Raw genomic sequence first — 6036 nt, forward strand, 5'->3', positions numbered from 1 at the left:
TTTATTAAATTGTTGTATGATAAAAGTATAAAAAATGCAAACTTTATTTGATAGTTGACATTTGTTAAAACAAACGTTTTTGAAGGATTTGCCTATTTTGTGTTCAAGTTAAAAAACGAGTTTTATTGCTTGAATTGATGGAATACACTACAAAATATTGAGAAGCTAATTCAAAGTAATTTCGAAGAAAGCAATAGAGCGTCAAACAAAAATGCGAGCGTACGGACAAACGCATCCGTCCTCTTCTACGTTCGCTTCTTTGCTGGTGGTGCCAGTTTTTGGCTTAGAGACACTGGTCGTGATTGTTTTTGAGTGAATATTTGTTCGTGTCAGATCCATAGATATTGGTTTTGTAGCCGTTTGTGGTTTGGCAGAGGATAACGGTGTGCTGTTTACGGTTATAATAGGTGGGCTGTTCTTAGCTGGTTTTGCACAAAGTTTTCCGTGGTGCAGTGTCTTTTTGTAGAATTCGCGCATAGGAATCTACCATGGTTGCATAACCAGTATTGTCTGATGAAACGTCCCATTTTCGGTTGATCCGCATAAAATGGTTACGTATGAAAAAGTTGGATTTTGCCGTGCATATATAGCGGACCGATTTTTATTTTCTACTCTGGGCGAGATGAGAAGGTAGACTGACCTTAATTAACCGGTGATTAAAATAGATAATTGTTGTATTTTTATAGCACGCTCAAGGAATTTTCTTCTGAAAGTGCATTGTGTTGAGAAAAAACAATGATTTTGGGCCTCGCCCAAGTAACCACGAAGCATTATGTAATGGCTTTAGATATGTTCTAAATTTTCATACAAAACATATGCTTTACGGTTTCACAGTTCTATAGAGATCATTAAAGCACACTTAGTGTGCCAGAATAGAGCTAGTTCAGAAGCACCTTAATGGCTGTCAATGTTAATATAGAGCCGTTTAAAAATAACTTTTCCTTCTTTATCGATACAGCAAAAGAAAAAAATAACTTTCGATAACACACTCACCCTTCCGCTCTTCTTTCGTTTGATGTGCCGACTATTTAAATTGACGATTTAGTGCCTATAGAAATGGGGTTCAATCCCCAGTCGAAAAGCTCGTCTCAATGTGATATACGCGTTTGATCACTGATCTGTGCGAAGATTTGCTTGTATATTCGGTTTATTCCAAACTCTACCTAGATGTTTAGTTTATTTTTTTCGAAGAATCGTGCAGAATTTGCATTTTGATTTTATGTTATTTACGTATTTTTTACAGACACAAAATGAGAGTGAACGGAGATTTTGATAAAATAGTGCAGTGACGCCAATCGTAGTCCACCAATTCGAAATGTCTAATTTAAACGTTAATTACAAAGAGTGGGTCTAACAGCCCTACTGATAAATGATAGTGTGACAGCTAGATTGTTTAGCATGAGCAAAACGACAACAGAACACACACACAAATTCTCGTTTCGTTGAAAAAGGTCCAATAAGGACCGAAACGATGGAGAAAGAGAGCAAGGAGTGTTCTTGATTTTTATTGACTGAAACGCCGATCTTCAAATGATAAATTGTCACAATAACAGTCGAAAGTACACTAATTTACGTTTATTCCATTATCATTTATTACAGGAATGCATACGACTTTAGGTGATTATTGGAATGCATAGGTATATTTGTTATTGTTCGGTGTCTCAAAGCACTATAAGAAGATTACATATTTGCACTTAGAGTTTTATATAAAAGTATCATAGCATTTATCTTCAAAAGCTTTTTAGTGCGATGTGTATGTTATGTATGTCGATATAGTGCTAGATTTAATTAAATTTTAGGTACATTGAAGCATTAAAAATACTTGTATACGGCTAGTTAGCAATAGGAATGCTAACTTAGAGTCCATCTAGAGCTTTAAATTAGTGCTTACGGTTACTTGGGTGATCAAACGCGTATACCAAATTGAGACGAGGTTTTCGACTACGGATGGAATCCCACCCTAGGCACTAAATCGTCAATTTAATCAGTCGGCATGCCAAACAAAAGAAAAGAAAAGAAGAAGGGTGGGTACGTTATCGAAAGGGATTTTTTTCTTTTGTTGTGTCGATAAAGAAGAGAAATTATTTTTAAAAAAACACAGCTCTATTTTAACATTGCTGTTAGCCGTGTAGGGTTAATTTTGATTGTTGATTTTATTTTTTTACATTTTAACCGTAGAAGCTGTACAAAAATATTGTAAATCTGTTAGAAATTTGTAATGAAGTCTTAGTTTCTAAAATTTTATTAAGCATTAAAATTAATTTAATCAGTTTTGTTGCGACTCTGGTATATGAAATATTTTGGATTGGAGAGACTAATGGAACTATCTGCTGCACAGCGATTTTTATATTAATATCCGCACCAGAGGGAATATGTTTCGGATATATACCGAATTTATATCCCTTCGGATTTTGTAGAAATTGATGGAGTTATATTTGATGAATTTATTGAATCTCATGATATTCTCAATCATGGATGTGGGGTATTTAAAAATAGTGGTATTTCTTCTATTCAGGTACTTCATAGTGAACGCCTTTATAAAAAAATTATTGAAAATAATAATTCTAAATTTATTACATCTAATGCTATTCGTGTCATTTTTTCTGGATCTCCACTTCCAGATTTTTTATGCGTAAATAATGTACAATAATATTTCGGATTCGTATTTACACTCCCAAAGTAATGCATTGTGATCATTGCCAACTTTTCGGTCACACTGAAAAATTTTGTTCTAATAAATCAAAATGTGGTGATAATCATATTACTTCTTCTTGTAAATCTTCTGACGAAAAATGTATTTTATGCAAAGGTATTCATTCTCAATTGAATGAATGCTCTGCTTATATTAATTGTCAAACCAAATTGCATCAAAAGGCATTAACTAAAAGTAAAATGTCGTATGCTGCATTACTTAAATCTTCTTCTTTAATTATTCCTACTGAAAATTCTTTTGATTTTATTTCCTAATGATGCTGATACTAATTTGTCTGATCCTCAATCTCACTGTAGTTATCATCCTCGTATTAAATGAAGACGAAGTAATATTCACCGTGAGCTAAAGAAAAACCACAACTCTCATAAATCGATCATTTTTAATCCTAAAGAATTCCCTCCACTCAAACCTACATCATCTGATGATATTCCAGGTTTCCCTAAAATGATTCTGAAAATAAACCTTCTGATTCTGATAAATCAAAAGCTTTGTTTCATAACATTTTAGAGAAAATGATTAATCTATTAGGTTGAAACGATTTTTGGAAAAAAATATTAAGTAATCTCATTCCATTTATTTCATCACTTTTTAGTAAATTATCCTCATATTTGCCTATCATTGTTCAATTATTATCGAATTGGTAATGACATCACATCAAAATAGTAATTGTTTGAAATTTCTTCAATGGAATTGGAGAAGCATTATTCCAAAAATTGATCACTTGAAATCATTAATTTGTAATACTCGCAATACTCAACTGCATATTTTGCTTTCCATTTGAGACTTGGTTTGAGAAAATCGGTTCAGTCATCACCGAAGAACCGATGTGACTTTAATTGTGGAATATGCCCGGAATTCCGGAATGTTTGATTGTCAATCAGTGATCTATATCTGCGATTAGAAGTAATTTGGTGACCATTTGAATAGTTTTTAGTCTCTGAGGTATTACGATTGTACCGATTTATATGAGAAATTCCAGTGTATCATTACTAACACCCCTGTAACTCCGGAAGAAAGAGTCAGAACAGAATGAAATTCAGCAGCAGTAAATGGTATTACTGTATCTTTCATTTGAAATCAAGTTTGTAAATATCGGTAGTGAATTCGTTGGGGAATGGGTGTGATATTAGTTTAGGAACTTGGCGGGTTCCCCGGGGGCGTCATGAACCGTCATAGGTGGCCAATGTGGTCAAAGCTGCTTCGATTGATCATTAGTGATCCAGACCCGCAAACTAGAGTAATGTTACATCAATTTTAATATGTTTTACATCATTTGACCATCATGGTGGTACCAGTTTATATGGGAATTTGCTGTGTTACCGCACTCTTCAACTCGTAACTCCGGAACCGGAAGTCGGATCAACTAAAAATTCAATAGAAGCTTATGGGAGCGTTATACCTTGCAGATGAAACTAATTGTGAAAATCGATTCAGCCATCTCTAAGAAAATTGTGTGAGTTTAAATGACACACACATACACACACATACAAACACAGACATTTGCCGATCTCGACGAACTGAAGCGAATGGTGTATGACACTCGCCCTCCGGGCCTCGGTTAAAAAGTCGATTTTTACAGTGATTGCATAGCCTTTCTTTATATGAGAAAGGCAAAAAAATAAAGTCTACGTAGACTTTTTCAAGAACCCCCCCCCCCTCCCCCCTCGTACACAAACATAGACTTTTGCTAGACCCCCCGTCCCCCTATGAGTCTACGTGGTTTATCAACGACCCCCAGTGCTTGCCCATCGGTTTGACTCCTGTACGTCTGCCGCACTTAATTTTTTCTGCCGAATCTCAGCTTTTTTCGCATCTTTTACCGAAATCTCAACAGCTAAGATCACCGAAAACAATTTTTTGCCTGAGATCTCAGTAAAAGTGACGTTTCATGGCTGATACTCGGAAAATATTTCACCGAAAATCGGCTAACAAGTCTCACTTTACTGAGATATCAGTTTCTGATTACACAGCTGTTGGGAAACCAAGCCGAACCAAATTGAGTGTGTGTGGATAGTATTTGCCAGTTAAAAATGAAACTTCTGATTTCAATTTTCACAATGTGATTGGAAAAGACCAACTAAACCACGGAAAACAGACATATAAGGCAGAACAAATTTTCCTGAAAAACCTGTGTAAGCATTTAACCTTTTTAGGTCCTGTGTAACGAATAAGGTGTTAGCAGGTCATATTGACCCTAATTTCAAACTCAGTTTTAAGATACATTTTCAACCAAATCTATATGAACTGGTACTTGAATTGTTTGATAGAGTTTAAATTTTCAGTTTCTGGTAAATATTACCGTTTTGGACCTGGTTGGTCAGTGGTACTCGGTGCCGAATGAGGTCATTTTTGGCATCCATAGATGTATGCAGAACAGCCATCATAAATCACAGGTTTCTTGACAGAATACTAATTATAAACATAAACAAAAAAAAATGAGAATGTATGTATTAAATTTGAACATGATACGACCGATATTTGATGTCGTCTTAGAGCAGCTGCGGGTGCTCGTTCAGTGAGCCATTTGTGCGACTTCCGGAGGGTTAAGGATCAAATTGAAGGAATCCTAGCGAAATGCAACAAATATAAAAAAATATTTATACCCTCTTATAAACTGAAATTCTTGGCTCTGCCTAAAGAATAAACTAATTATTTGACAAATATTAAGACCGGCAATGCTACATGTAGTGCCAATTTGGACTAAGTTGTTGTGCTTGTAGGAAGAAAACGGAGGACTCAGAACAAAATTCTGAAAATGACTTTGTAGCGCCTCCCTGGTTTTGTGCTAAACGAATTTCGCAGACTCGCAAACAAAGGGACATTAGAAATTATGACGAACAGTATTGCCTATCCCGAGATAATCTAGCGTTTCGTCGATTTGTTGCTATATGTGACACAAATGAGTGCGAATGAAACAAAAATAAACGTCAAACCGTTTTTTTCGCTTGCACTAATGCAAAATGAACATGCGCGTAATTCGGCGCACGGCTTGGTGGTGCATTGCTGAAATGTCTCGATGTAGATTTTAGAAAAGATTCGCAATATTAGATTTTCCAATGCATGAAATGTTTCGGGGGGTGTTGCCCCAAATCTTGAGGTGCACTAGTTAGGTAAAATTTTCACCAATATTTATAGGTTATAGGTTTTGTTGATTCGCATTATAAATTTGTGGTATATTCAAATAACTTTAAAGCAGCAAACAGAGTGTCAGTAATAAACATTGGTTACTTTCATTTAGATTGGTAAGAATATGTTAGCAATTTGTTGAATAGCGTAAAAGTTTCTTTGATTCAAAATGTAAATGTATCTCCATTTTTAAAATA

Source organism: Topomyia yanbarensis, chromosome 3 (genome assembly GCF_030247195.1).
Source record: "Topomyia yanbarensis strain Yona2022 chromosome 3, ASM3024719v1, whole genome shotgun sequence".
In the NCBI taxonomy this organism is placed as follows: domain Eukaryota; kingdom Metazoa; phylum Arthropoda; class Insecta; order Diptera; family Culicidae; genus Topomyia; species Topomyia yanbarensis.